The following is a 16,567-nucleotide window of genomic DNA, read 5'->3' on the forward strand; positions in this document are numbered from 1 at the left end:
ACTTCGCGCGGCCGTCGCAGGGGGAGACTACAGCTCCCAGAGGGCTCAGCGTTTCACCAGCTGCCTGCAATCTTCGCGCCCGGAGGCGCTTAAGTGAAGGTTCATCCCTCCACGTCGCGGGACGCGCGCGGGCTAAGCCCGGGCAAAGGGCGGGCCGCCTGAGGCCATCCGAGGTCGAGCGAGGACGGGACGGGCCACATTATTTCCATCTGCTATAGTGTCTCTTCATTCACATCATCTGGGACATACAGGTACTGTTGGTCTCCGAGTAGTATTACTCACCGTATTTTGTTGGGTAACATTGTATAGTATAGGCACCCACGTGCAAGTGTCTGAAACATTAATTACTCCTCACGGATCGTGTTATCCATTATTGAATAACTGAAAGGTATTGTTATACCACTGTGGTAGCATGTCTAAACAAAAGAGTTTCTCTACGTCGAATACTATGGACAACTACCTGGTGCAGATTGTTAGTAAAATTAACAACGACGGAAGGGCGTCATTAGGGTTAAATTGTTCTTCCACCTTCCCTTTGACGAGTTCTCAGCTAGAACCATCGTTGGATTTTCCATCACAGGCCAATAGTAGTATCGCAACTGACATAGAGGTTCTAGTTAGTGATACCTCTGAACAAAGTGTGCCTCCAGCTATTACCCTGCAATCTAATCTTGAATCAGATTTAGATTTTGACATTGATGAGACAGATCCCCCGTCCCTTGCCCCTCCTCCCAGGACCAGAGCAGTTAGAGCATGTAGAAAAGCCCAGAGCAAAAATAATGGGCCTCGCTTAGGTAGGAAAAAGCCAACCTCTGCATCTAAAAGCACGAATAAGGTAGAGGTACCAGGGCTATATGACACCAAAGAGTCTGAGAATGAGTTATCCATAAAAATAGCTAGCATGATCGATTCTAAAATAGAGAGTATTGTCTCACCATTGGTGGCCAAAATCGATCTACTCATGGCAGAGGTACTAAGATTGAGCGCTCTGATAAATAAGCCAGTGGATGAGGTGGTTAGTATTTCGTCCCCAGTGATAAGTAGACTTGCTCCAAACGTGGTGCCCTCTAGGGGTGGAGAAAGGGTTGTAGAAAAAGAGACAGTGAATCTTCCCCCTTTGCAGTCTATAACTGAAAAGAATCTCCAGAACGTACCCAAAGAAGGTTTCCTACCTAGTTCCATCGCTTTAAATACAGGGAGTGACCAATTTCAATGTATTGTCGAGGCCTACCCCCTTACATTAGTTCTTGCTAATGTTCCCACCCTATTGCCTGGCAAAACAGAATCTACATTCTCCCTGATTAGTAAATCCTTGCACTGGATGTCAAGTAACATGAGGATGTCCCCTTGGGGTATACAACAATTAGCAGGGGAAATCATTATGGCAAGAAGAGTACCATGGATAGGGTATAACCCAAAAAAATTCGAGGGAGACTGTGTAGTCCTTAACTTCTCAAATCCAGGTGTTCTCCCCAATGTCCTGACTAACATATTTCCTCCCCAACGAAGGTATAGTGCTATTATTCCACTAACCCTAGAATATTTTTATTGTATGAGAAGCCGGAAAGCTAATCGTGCGAGACCAAGGTTAAGGTGGATTCCGGTCCCTAATAAAGGGGGCAGGAGTGATTCAAATAGTAATTGGAACATTAGCTTATAAAACAGGTTTGGGGTCTTGTCAGATTTAAATGATTGTGATTGACTTGATAGGGACGTTAGGCCAGAGAACAAGAATAAAATCAAGTATGATGGTTTGACTGACCCTATAGTGCAGAGACCAATTGTATTAAATGCCATTCCTTCCCTCCGACATGATAGGAGGGTAGCATGCAATCCCATAGAAAAACAGATAGAGTTAACTGAACTAGACACAATAACATGCCCCAGCCCTCCAGGATGTGAAAGCTTAGGATCCAATGTATTAGCAATTGAATCACTTGGCACCCCATGGTATAATGTTGAGTATGAGAACAGGATAGGAGGTGAGATTCAAGGTTCTTTAACAACAAAAGAGCCTTCCTGTTTCGCAGCAACTGAGGGAGGGTTGACTTTTCTTTCCTGGAATCTTGTAGGCATTGGCAACAAGCTGCATTCTACTGAATGGTGCAGCTTTGTTGACCAGTTTGATATCATCTTATTCCAGGAATCATGGTCATTGGTCCCAGTTCTACGCATGGGGTTTCTTAATTTTCAAACATTTGCTACTAGAAAATCTAAAGGTCGCCCATCAGGTGGCTTAATAATCTGGATCCGCCAATCATTATGTTGTAAAATCAAACAACAGAGCTTTCTACTGAATGATATTCTGTCAGTAAATATCACATGGCCTAATGGCCAGGGAATGGTAATTTTTAACATCTATGCCAGAGGGACGGTTGGAGGAACCCTATCTGACGTGATCTCAGCTCTTGATCATCAACTTACTGCACTTCCACCTAAGATGTCTATAATCGTAGGAGGAGATTTTAACACAACATTTGAGCCTCTTGGACCTGAGGACCAGTTTCTTGCTGCTAAGGAGGACAGTAGATGGGGTGTCCCTCAGTTGGACCTTCCCGCAGTTAAGAGATGGTCAGCAGTAGCTATCCAACTTAAAGCTTTATGCTTAGAGAGAGGGCTTAGAGCAGTTAATGGGCGTACTCCGTCAGACCGTCTGGGTGCATGCACATTTGATAATGGCAGGTCCTCTAGTCGCATAGATTACTTTCTGGTGGACATTAGAGTCTGGCATAGGTTGAGCGATATGATTATAATTCCACGGGTGGAAAGCGATCATAATCCCCTTTGTATGGAATTTAAAGCTCTCAATGGGCTTAGAGAATTCAAAATCGGAGGGGAGAAAACCACTCTGGATATTGTCGTATCGAACAATATGCGACATGTTAAATGGGGCAGATTCATTGAGAAGCCAGAGAAGTTAGAGGACCTTAAAAATGCAGTGATCGATGTAGTGGCTAATTTAAATATCCAATCTGTTAATCAAAATTTCCCCATAATTATGCTTGAGACTCACACCCTCTTCTTCACTAAACTTCAAGGGTTCTTCACGAAGACCACTAAGATTGGTAAGGATAATAAGAGAAAACTACCCGAGGTGGGATGGTTTAATAATGCTTGTAAAGTCGCCCGTCAGAACTTGAGTGTAGAACTTAGACTAAGAAATATTGAAGGTGTAAGAATTGCTAGAAAGTTATATAAGCAAGCACAGATAGTGGCCAATAAAGAGTGGGACGAGGAGCACTGGCAAGATTTGAAACTTGCCTGTTTAGCCAAAGACCATAAACAATTTTGGGCTATAGTCAAGTGGGATAGAGGTGGGATTGCACCTTCACCTCAAAATAATGTTGCCATAAACCAGTGGGTTGACTTCTTCAGACCACAATATGCTTCTAACTTATCTGAAGGAGAGTATTCACTTCCCCCCACTATCTATTACCAAACACAGGTGTTCTCTATTAAAGATGTTAATTTAGCACTAGATTGTGTAACTGGGGGTAGAGCTCCAGGAATGGATGGGATACCAGCCGACGTGTTTTTAACTGACAGACTATCTTGGTGTCAATATTTTCAATGGTTAGCTAATTCCGTAGCTATGGGTGCACCTATTCCCCCTTCATGGAAAGGTGCGGAAATAATCCCGGTTTTTAAAAAAGGTGATAAATCGCTACCAAGTAACTATAGACCTATTAGTCTTATAGACTCAGCTCAAAAACTTATAGGTCGATTAGTGCAAAATAAACTGCAATCTTGGGTAGAAGAAAACAATATTTTATCCCCGTATCAAGCTGGGTTTCGACCTTGTACCAGTTCTGTTGATCAGGTTTTCTATTTTCTAGCACTTTACTGGAGGAATGTGAAGCTGACTAACGGGACCCTTTATGCGGTCTTTATAGACTTGAAATCAGCCTTTGACTTAGTGCCCCGTTCTAAACTTTGGAGGGTTCTCGCCGAAGCAGGGATGGCGCCAGAACTGTTAACGTTGCTTGTCCGCTTGCATGAGAACAACTATGCACTTATTAGGTGGGGAACCCAGGGGAAGGTGACTGACCCATTCCCTGTTGAGCGTGGTGTTCGACAGGGGTGTGTGTTTGGCACCAACGTTGTTCTCCTTGTATATCAATGGTATTGTCAACCACCTCAGCTGCTCCCCCACGGATGCTCCCGTATTGGCAGGGGCTCGTGTGCCAGTCCTCATGTTCGCAGACGACACGTTGATAGTTTCGCGGACACCAAGTGGACTCCAGAAGGCATTAAACTTGTTCGGTGATTTTTGCCAAGAACGCGGTCTTGAGATAAATACCTCCAAAACTAAGTTTATGTGTTTAAACCAGCGGAAAAACTTTAGAGGTGTTATTAATTTTAATGGCACCCCGTTGGAACAGGTTGAGGCATTCACATATTTAGGAATATCTCTCCAGAGTAACATGAAATGGTCAAACCATATTGACATGGCTGCCTTAAAATTCCACCAGCTAGCAGGTGCAATTGTTTCCAAATTCAAATCCTCCTTGACCAAGCCCATCACTCCTGCCCTAGAAATTTATAACATGAAAGTCATTAGTGCTTCCTTGTATGGTTCGGAACTGTGGGGCTTTGCTAATTTGAACCGATTAAGACTGGCAGAAAACAAGTTCTTACGCTGCCTAGTTGGAGTTCCCCAAAGTACACCAATGGTTCCGCTTACATATGACCTAGGCAGGAAAAAAGTTGAGGATTTGGCGCGATTACGCCCTCTCCTTTATTGGCGACGGATTATGACAACTTTCTGAATTGGCTCACTATGCCAACGCCTTGAAGGATATCATTAGGGCTGACCGCTTTCATTCCATCTCATGGCTCAAGGAAATTAGAGAACTGTTAATAAAATTGGAATTAGGACATCTATGGAATGACTCAAATGGTTCAAGTTTCCCATCTAAGTCAATTCTTAAAAAAATGTACTGGGATATGACCTTGTCATCTGCCTTTAGCTCTGGCCAAAATGCCAATTTAACGGGTCGTTTTCTCAACATCAAATCTATACGCTTTTGCGAGGCATATTGGGACATTATAGAAAGGACCATCGATAGAAAACTGCACTTTCAGTTTAGAATTGGGTCCCTTCCTGTAAAATCATTTACCCAAAGATGGTCATCTACCCAGGACAATAAGTGTACCTACTGCAAAGATCTGATCGAGGACATAGGTCATTTGTTGTTTGTATGTCCCCTGTACATTATTCCACGCTATAGGTGGCTAAAACCAGTGTGTGCAAACCTGGGAACACGTAGGTATAAGGAGGCCCTAAGAATTCTTGAATCCGATTGCACTCCGTGTTTGGCCATCGCTGTTGCAAAATTTTTAGGGTGGGCCTGGATAATACGCTCTCGCACCTTAAAATCTTTAGAAACTGACCAATGCATTCTTGACACCAAATGTTGTATGATTAATTTTAAGAAAAATTAAGATTTTATCTTTTTGAATCGATTATGTTTCTTTTAAAAAAAAAACTATTCGCCAGCATCATGATTTAATGAGCTTTTAAAAATATATATATTGTATTTTATAATAGTATTTATAGTATTGTTAGGATGTTCTTGCGCTTTTATGACATGCTGTTGAATAAAGCTTTGAAACTTGAACTTGCTATAAGTCAATGTCCAACCTATGCTTAATCCTACTTAAAAGTCAAGTATTTGATTCTATCCATAGGAAAATACCACACAGACTTGAGAAATCTACAGTTTGATTCAGGGGCACTAGATGCCTGTGGTTGGCAATAATGTTTTATTATAAATGGAAAACAAATGCCTCTGCTTACCTCACTCACGCTGTCTCTTCTCGCTCAATCGCAAGCTGCTAAAGTGCACTCAACGGTCTATAGTACTAGACTAGTGACCAATTATTGGGGAACCCCTCCCCATGTTGTAGGGCTGTCCAGGTGTTCTTCTCGCAGTCTCTTGATATTAGTTCAGTCTTAATTTCACCAGTCTGTGTTTCTCAATGACACCTCACTTGATGCACTTGTTGTTTCTTAACCTGTTCCACTGTCTAACATGTACGCAGACCGGATGCTCTGGTACATTCGGTTGTGGCCCGTACTGGACCCAAAAGGACAACTATGGCTCTGAGGAAGCTGCAACTGCGCTGGCGCCAATCTTCCTGCTCTTCAGAAGACCGTGAGATCTCTTTCTTTGGTACACTAAGGTCCCTCTGGTCCAGCAACCTACAACCCAGAAGACTGCAGAACCCACACCAACTTCTAATATATGCAGTAATGGGTGTCCAATGGGGGAACTATAGTTGAGGCCTGGTATCAACTAACCAAGATCCCCAGGCAATTGAATAGTTCCTGTGACCTGAGAAGAAGAAGGTAGTCGCTTCACAGCTCAACGTTGGAGAGCCATAGTTCAGCTAATTGTTTTTCCAAGTTGCTGGGCTCTGGGTTGCTGTTCTAGGCAGCTCTTTGCTCTTAGCTCTTTCAATAGTCTTTTGTCCTCAGTGATAGCTCCTTCTTTCAAGTCTCCTTCCTAGCACTTCTAGCAGGGTTGTCGCTGGGCTTCAGTTCCGGTCCTGACCTGCAAGGGGACTCCCGCCAGAAGCACGAGCCTTGTATCACAGAAGCAGTGGCAGCTGCTGTTAGTGAAAAATGGTGAGGCAGCGCGGGGGTAGTAGCAAAAACAATAAAATGTAACTTACCTGCCGCCTTGAGGCTTTACTACTCCTCTGCTCATGCACAGTCTCCCAAACTCCCCTGCACCAATCCAGATGCTGGTCTGATGCTGGTAATGCTATTACCCAGCATGAGAGAAGCGCTCGTATTGGTCTGAGCGGGCTGGTGTTGTGCTCCCATAGTGACTTAGAACCTGTGCTTGCTGTTCTCCTCACAGCTGTTCAATACAGCTATGGTTGGAGTCTGGAGAAATCAAGGGCCTCATCTTTGAGGCACCTTGTGGCATCAGAACGTAACTTTTTTTCATGTTTCGGTGGCGCAATGTGCCCCGGCATATTTACAAGGCCACGTAAAGCCACTTTACGTGGCTTTGCATGGCCTTGTAAATATGTCCTCCTTTCACGCAGAACACTGCGTGAAAGGAGCGTTCCATGGCTCTTCCCATTCTGGGAATCTGTAGCATTCCCAGATTTACAAGAAATCGTAAACCTGGGAATGTGTCAGAATCCAACGCCACCTCGGGTGGCGTTATGGAGGCGCAACGGAGAGAAATGTTTTCATTTCTCTTCATTTTTTATTTTTCTATGTGTGCTGCATTCTGCAGCACACAATGAAAGAGGAAATCGCTTGAATTGATTGATTTTGTGCAGATCAATCAGCCCCGTAATGCAGGCACCATTGCACCATGGCGCAAGGATGCTTGTGTTGGCGCATGGCAGCCAATTGTGCCCCAGCAGCAGGGTGAAAGGACAGGAATGCGCTGTGTCTCATAGATACGGCACATTCCCGCCCTTGGTTTTGATATCCAAGTAATTTGTTCCATAAAGAAACTCGGACTGTCTAGGTAAAAAAAAAAGATTGGGGATATCCAAATAAGGGAAGAAGGTGTCTGCATTGTGTGCACCTCAGTAGAATGTTTATCATAAAGCTTTCCACTCAGGTGAAAAGCACAACAGAAAGGTCTGCTGTCTTCTAAGTCAGTGTATAGTCTGACTGAAACTACCTATGGAACATCCAAGGTTCCAGAACATCCATATCATGGTTCCACAGTTCAAGACCAATATTGTGGCAGCATCTGCTGCCAGCTTACTCCTCCCGGACCTCACTATCAGTTTAATACATAAAAATAAACCTTTCTCTTACCATCGAAGAAACTGATAGCAGACCTGCAAAGGAAAGAAATGGCACATTGGCAAACTTAAGTATGTGAGATAATCATCTAAGGAATAGAATCAGTTAATTCAAAAATCAAAATGGACGCACATTGCAGTATTATTAATCCTTCCATTGATTATCATTCAACTTCCATGTAGATGTGCAGCACTCCATTTAATTATGGGCTATATAAATTCCCTTCTATATTGTTTTTCTTTTTGTTATTTCATGTTTTTTAGCTTCTTGTATCTTGATGCAGAAGGCACTGCCACACTATCTGGAATGTAGATTGAGCTATATAAATCTTTTTAAAATACTCAGTATCAGAGCCCCTCTCAGAGGGCCACGGGACACGCATAAGTTACTTGGCTGGTGGCTGAGGCCTTTTACTCCTGATGTCCCAGTGCCCGTCCTACTATCGATCTTGCTCAACTGGGCCAAGTACCTCGTCTGCACTTGACTCTCAGGGGTAGCTGTGGTCAAGCAGTAAAGGCTCCCTCAGGGATGATGTAGATACAGGTCAGTGAACATTACTCATAGCTCAAATTGCAAACAGTACTAACAATAAATCAATGTCCAGCCAAATACTTGCTTTTATAGGAAAAAGTAGTATTTTATTTCTAAGTCTAAACATGCAAAGAAATGTGACATTCAAATGAAATAATATAATCCCCCTTGAGGTCGGGGCTCTAGTTGTCAGGCAAATACCTGTTGCTTCGTGTAATGTGTTTAGGGTTATTCCCCATTCACTGGTGGCCACATCCAGGGAATGCACACTATTAGGCCGTACTCAAGACTTTCTTGACTATTCAGGATTTTAGTAAAAAGAGTCTATGGTGCCGCAACACCTCAAGCAGCCAATCCACTGGCCCAAATGCTCTAGTTCAATTCTTACCCTCTCCTCCATCCCGGACGTGTTCAGCGTTACAGTGGGTGCCCTCAGCATGGGCACTCATGAGATCAGATTCTGCTTGGAGAAGTAAGGCTGCTCGTAGTACTTGTGTCAGTATCGGGGGGCACAGGCTCACTCCCTGGAGTGGCACAGCCAGCTCTCCCTAGTGATTGGAGCAGCTTCCAGCTTCTCAGAGAAACGGTAAGTCAAGTTCTCACCAGTGAGGGGTCCTCCTGATCCTCGGAGGTCAGTCAGGACAGATCTCTTGACACGGCTAGAGACTCCTGTCACATCCTCACTCCATTCCTGGGCTACGTCCCAAAGTCTTTGATGATTTATGCCCCTTCCTAGCACATGTGATTGCCGCAGTACCTTCCGGACGCAACGTAGACTCCTGAGGAGCAATCACACACACCATGGCAGCACTCCCTGGCATACAGGGTTACCACTCAGGCGTTCACGAGTCCTTGCACGCTGGTCACACAGCTACTTTAACAGTGGCCCACTCTGGCATACGGGGTAAATGCAAGGGCTTAGCGACCTCCACAGAGCACTTAATACTTGGCTCAGTCCAGGGCGGCATAAAGCGGTCGCAGAAAACAGTCCTGCACATGGGCTATAGCCCAATTGATGCACAGTCAAATCCTTACACCTCACACATAGAGTCCTCAGGTATGGCTCCCCATTAGACCTCACTTTCTTCAGTGATCTCCTCTTCCTCACAGTGACCACTGTTCTTGGCAAGCCTTTAGGTGCTGGTGCTTCAGGTTCCAGGGCAGCTGGTTTTGTTTTCCCTGGGTGATGTCCAATCACCCAGCAGGGAGATTAGCAGGCCTTAGCCCCGAGTCCTGGTCACAGGCAGAAATCTTGCAGAGCTTCCACTTCTCACACAGCCCGTCTGGCTGCTTGGCAGATGATAAATGTTTAGGGATTCAACCTTCCCTTCTTATAGTCCAGTTCCAGACACCATATGTGATTTAGGCTCTGAGTCTTTGAAGTTTTATGTTGGGTTTCTGCTTCTTTTGAAGTGGACTCTTCTCTCTTTCTTCTTTCCTCATTAAAGAAGTCTGTCACAGCAGATAAGACTCCGAAGCTGATTGTCCCACAACACCAGTCATGGGTGTTCTTGCCTAGATGTTAACCACAAAGATATGTGATTCAAAAGCTTAATCTCAGCCCCCAGTTCTACTCTTATGATTCCTTTATCAGCTCCATCTTTCTTCCTGAGATGTGTGGGGTGCCCTTCCTTGTGATGTGATCTATCACTGAATCAAAGAGCAGTCTTTTAAAGTGTTAAGGTAGTATCCAGTGATGGCTGGTGACCATTAAAAGTGGTTGGGCATAATCATCGGCTTGAACTCTGGTGAGCAAGACTGGCTCACTTACTTGGAGGGTTTAGGGGGTTTGCTCATACCCACTTGCACTCAGTCTTCTTAATGTCTCATTCCCTCTCGGTCATAGTCATTTACTCTCATTTGCACTTGCAGTCACTTTTACTTAATCTGGCTCAGTTTCACTGACTCATGCAGTCTCACTCATTCTCACTATGACCCACTCCTGTCTCACTTATTCTCAGTTACTCTCATTCAATCCCACTCATTCCCAGTCCTTCTTATTGAACCAATCTCACTCTGACTCAGTTAATCTCACTTAGCTTCACTCAGTCTCGCTCATTCCCACTCAATCTCACTCATTCTCACTTATTTTCCTTGAGTCTCCCCATGACTCACTCATTCTCACTGATTCACTCAGTCCCACGCATTCTCATTCACTCACTTTCACTCTGACTCACTCATACTAAATCAGTCCCACTCATTCTCACTCAGTCCCACTCAGTCTCACTCATTCTGACTCACTCTCACTGTGACTCAGTCTTACTCATTCATTTTCTGCCTCAGTCACTCACTCTCACTCTAACCGATTCACTCAGTCATACTAATTCTGATTGACTTAATATCACTCTGATTTACTCTCTCATACTCACTCATTCATGCTCATTCTGCATCACTCAGTCAGACATAATCATTCTCACTCAGTCTTACTCAATCAGTCTCAGTCTGAATCAATCAGTCTCACTCACTCTCACACTGACTCACTGTCACACTTATTCTCTTACTCACTAAGATTCACTCAGACTAGACTCACTCAGTCTCACACACAGTAACATTCAGTTGCACTCCCTGTCATTCTCCCCACTCATTCAATCTTATTTGTACTCACACTTTTTATAACTCGTTGTCTCCACTTTGACTCACTCCTTCACTGCCACTCTCACTTCACTAATACACACATAGACATATAGACATGCTCACATATATACACACTTTCTCACAGACACACACTCTCACACATACATACACAGTATTCAAAAGCACTCTTTATTTATCTTGCTGCCTGTGCAGGTCCCGTTTGGACACCTGCTGCTTCTTTCAGCTGCTGCTTATTTCAGCTGCTTCTGGATGCACTTTCTGTTTTTTTAAATTCATTTATTCTTTTTTGAAGTTTTATATAGCGCAAACTTGACCCAAAATCGCGTATCAGAGCGCTTCACATGAGCACCAGTTGCGTTACATAAGGAAACATTAATTTTTGTTAGGCACAGGGAGATTAAGTGATTTGCCCAGAATCACAGGCTGTTGAGCGCCATTGCCGAGACTTGAACCCGGTTCCACAGATTTGAGGTCGACTGCCCTAGCCATTAGGCTACATCCTTTCCCCTTATATAAAGAGTGAATAAACGTTTATTCACTCTTTGTATAATAAGAGGGAGCTAGAGCCTGGAGCCCTAATGTGAAACCTGCCAATCAGAGTCTCTTCCTTTCCCCTCTAGTGTGTATTCCACACAGCCCACAGTAATGCAGTAATAACAAAATCTGTCTGGAGGGATTCCTCTCCTCCTCGTGTCTTCACCAGGCAGGCCTGGGCTTCCCAAAATTGATCCCAGTTTGCTCCATATAATGTACCAATGCACGCACACTTACCTAGTATACATTCACTCCACACTTATTGTTCAGCAATAGTACCTCCATGCATTGTACAACTACATGTACATATGCATTGAGTACATACACTAAGTCTGCGCACACTGTTCAGCACAGAAGCTTTTCTATTTTTAACCATGGTGTGTTATTTACAAATATACACACTGCCAGCACACACTCACCTTGTGTGCTGCACAACACTTCACCCTTCATGTGTGGTACTTCACGCAAGTACACATACCACAGCCCATGCTCTCATTGCACATGCACTGCACAGCACAACATCTTTTATGTCATATATTCCTCACTGAAGGTATGAATTTCTTCACACATAAACACTTTATAATATCACATTTGGGCAACACCATTTCTACACCCATGGATTTGATTAATCATGAGACTACATAACACATAAAAATTGTGTCTTTGAGCCTCCACATGCACAAAAAGTGACAGTGTATTGTTTATTTTCATTTCAGAATTCCCCCTGAGGAAGGAACCGTCAGGTTCCGAAATGCATTGGGCATGACCACTCATCAATGTATTTTTGTACATGTATACATTTGTTTGAAACTTGCATCTATGAGTAACAGATGTATTCTTTTTGAATGTAAAAATTTATTTTTGGAAAATGTTTCGTGAAACTGCATTGGGATATATGCATCATTTGAATTGAAAATGAATTCCTAAGAATAAAACAAACAAATTGTGAAATTTCTGTTCATGTAGCGGTGTATATACACCAGGTGAATTGTGCGCAGCACATACAAACTTTCAAACTTGTAATTAACTAAGTTTCCTACAGCATTAGCTGACAACTCTTGCTTGCTGCAGCACCACATTAAGCTTGAATAACTTGACTAAAATTAGGAGTGCACCCCCTACCCTATAACTACTACTCGTTTCAATCTTGTCCTCCCAAGGAGGTAGCACCCATAATACAATGTCGTTTGAATCAATTACAAATATCACGGACAATAGAGCTACAACGATGGTTTATACATCAGATCAGGCAACAGAAATATATGCTCTAATTCAAGAAGTAAGATCTATGGATGCTCATGGGGGCTCAATATCACAACAATTAAAACAATTGGAATATTTAACCAGAAGACAATTAAATCAAAAATTACATGCCTCAACCTTGGTACAGTATCATAAGGCCAAGCGCATACAGAGGACTACTCCTTTCAATCAAACCCATGTTAATCCAATTCCATTTAAACCCATCTTTCATGGATAAATGGTACTCCATTTTAAATAAATGCTCATTGGATCTTATCTTACTGATCATCGAGGAGTTATCAAAATCAATACGAGAACTGGAGGATGAAATCTCAACTTTAAAAGGAGAACTTCAATTGAGAATGGAACATAATACATGGCAAATAAACTTAGAGGGATTGAATCAAAAGTTAGACAAATATAGCAAAGAACTTCAGGAAGGAAAACTCAGGAAATACAAGAGAGACACAATAGACTACAAATTAAATGAAGTCTATACGTGGACAGAGATATACGCCCGAAGAAGATTTGACCAACGGAAATCTACGACTCATTCATCAGAGGAAAGCCTTGTGACTGATAAGGAAATTTCACTAGTAGGACCCCAGTACAACCAGGAACATCAGGAACCAACTTATCATAATCAACAACAGAATCAATTGAGCAGACACAAACAACAAGAGCGGTGTTTTTTTTGTCGCAGGCTCCAGATCAAGGATTACTACCAGTGGCACACAAAGGGACACTAAGCACACACGACCGACCAGGAGAGGAAAGGGTGGGCAAATCGCTTCGCAGCGGGAAGAACATACCTTAATAGTCAACATCTCCTCAGTGCATTTAACGCCCAAGCAAACTAAAGTCTTGAACAAAGGACTTTCATTTATTCCCACCAATACTACCAACACCATGGAAATTGACATAACACTATTTAAGTTCATGCGCACATTGCGTTTACGACATTTTTTCACCAATGTAGTTATTAATGAACCACGTCAACAAACAGATGAAAATGTGAAATTTAAGCCTAAAAGCACTTTCCAAGTGCCTGTCTCGCATAAAATGCTAGATACATTCGAGATAATGGTTAAAAAGGATATAAAAGCTTTGGATTTGAAGAAGAATAGACATCAGAATTTGACTAAACATGACAGAACTATCATCAAAGCAATAGCCAATAACCCTGAAATAACCATCCAACCTGCTGATAAGGGGCAAGTCATAGTAATTATGGATACTGCTTTTTATCAACACAAAGTCAATTCACACATCATGGATCCCGACATATATTTACCACTACCGACTGACCCTACAGTGGAATTGTTAGGACTTTTGGAAAACATTTTACAGAATGCATTAGACATGGAATGGAGTGATGCACCAACCAAACAATACCTTACAACCTCAAATCCACGCAGACCACACCTGTATATGATACCCAAGATTCACAAAAATCTCAAAGATCCACCATTTAGACCTATCGTCTCTGGGTGTGGTTCACTGTTTGATCCTATTGGCAGATATCTTGACCACTACTTGCAAAAATTTGTGCAAAATTGGATGTCATATGTCAAAGATACTACGGACTTTCTCATCAAACTAGAGAACATACAATCTGACATACAAACATCTTGGCTACTTTGTACTATCGACGTGGTAGCTCTTTACACGTCAATACAACATATGGCAGGACTAGAAGCAGTTGAGTGGGCACTGTTACAACTTGAAGACATCAACGCTGAAAAGATATTCCTTTTACAACTATTGCATTACTGCTTACATCACAGTTATTTCAAATGGGATGAAACATACTACGCTCAACTCTCAGGAACCTCCATGGGTTTTTCGGGGGCTCCTGCGTATGCTAATATCTTCATGGCACAATTAGAATATCAGCATATTATGAGTAATCAATCCTGGTGGTCTAAAATTAGACTATACTGTCGATTCATAGATGATATTTTTCTGATTTGGATGGATTCTCGTGACACATTAGAAACTATGATACTGACCATCAATTCCTTTAACCCCAGAATTCAAGTCACCTACAAAATCCACGATTACACAATTGAATACCTTGATGTTACAATCTCCAAACAACCTGATGGCACACGATTAGAAACCCAAATCTACACAAAACCTACGGGTCGCAATAATGCTTTAGATCATTCAAGTTTCCATCCCAGGAGTCTTATCAGAAACCTACCGTATTCTCAATTCATTAGGATTAAGCAAATCTGCTCTAATCCTCAAGTGAGCAATGACAAGATAGAAGAATACAAACAAAGGTATAAACAAAGAGGTTACCCGGAAAAAATCTTACAAGAGTGTCTACAAAGAGCAGCCACAAAAGATCGTAAGGAACTACTCACTACAAACCCGATGACAAAAACGAATAACATAGTATTTGTATCAAAATACACGACAAGTTCCCCAGCTATTAAAAGAATAATTAACAGGAGATGGGAACTACTGGCTAATGAGCCAGACTTCAACAATATATTCCAAGAACCTCCATTACATGCTTACACCAGAGGGAAAAACTTGCATGAATTATTGGCTCAAACCAATGATCAAGACACTCCTACATCTCCTAAAGGTACCCTGAAATGTTTTAATTGCTCACATTGCAATAACGTAATTTTGGGAAGCATCCTAACACACCCCTCCACAGGCAAAGCAATACCATTGAAATATACAAGCGACTGCAATACCAGTAATGTCATATATGGCATAAAATTCCCGTGTGGCAGGACCTACATTGGAAAAAAAGAACGGAAAATTAAGACTCGACTCACAGAACATAAGAGTCGTATAAGAGCCAAGAATCTAAATTCAGCACTGGCGTCACATTGGGTAGAAGCTAATCATTCCATTTCTCAACTCAGGTTTCAGATTATAGAACGGGTTAAGTTCCAACCAGGAGTAGATAATAACATCAAATTACTTCAACAAGAAGTGTATTGGATCAAATTTTTGGACACCATGATCCCGAAAGGGATGAATGACAGACTGGATATATCATGTTTCATATAAGATTCATATACGGTTGGGTTAGGTAGAACAGGCTACATGATTTATATATATAAGCACACATACAGGTCCAGTCAACCATATATAGAATGAGCACTTCATGATTACTTGGTACATTATCTTAACAGAAACATCTACACATCATAATGGAGCACGTCTTAACATAGAACAATCACTTACATATAATTCCGAACATTAGAACACACTGTGATTCGTTACCATTCTCACAGTTATTCATAGTGGCTTCATTGACTTAGAGCATCTAGTATCCTGCATGCTGAAGGATACTCGTGGTATAGTGACAACATCTCTGGAAACATTAAATAGACTTAATTTTGCTTTACATCAGCGCATTATGAGAAAAGTTATTCTCGTGTTAACATCTTTTTTATTGATTTAGGCACAGGTATTACACCAGGTTTTTTAGTAGACATAAACTAGATTTCTTGTCGAACTTCTGGTTTTAGGATGTTCAGTGCATCGTGCGCACTCACGTTTATCTTTCACTTTGCCTGCTAGGTTCCGTTTCACAATCTTTATGTTAGTACTAAATTACTAATATTTACTCTTACGGTATCCCTGTTAATATGGCGCCCAAGGATTAGGCGCCTTTAAACCGGTTCGTTTGTTTCAGTCCATCGTCTCTGTCCATGAATATTCACGAACTCGCATTGTTGAAAAACGCGAGGTATGAATACAGCCAGCATAGACCGCTAACTGATTGCGTCACGGTACATGTCACGATACGGAGCTAATTGACCGTAAACATCTTTTTCCGTTTTGTAGATTGACGTTAAAGTTGGCGCCTTGAAGGTAAGGACGCTTTCTATACATGCAAGAGGTTGGATT

This window comes from Triturus cristatus, chromosome 3_2, assembly GCF_964204655.1.
Source record: "Triturus cristatus chromosome 3_2, aTriCri1.1, whole genome shotgun sequence".
NCBI classification, from domain to species: domain Eukaryota; kingdom Metazoa; phylum Chordata; class Amphibia; order Caudata; family Salamandridae; genus Triturus; species Triturus cristatus.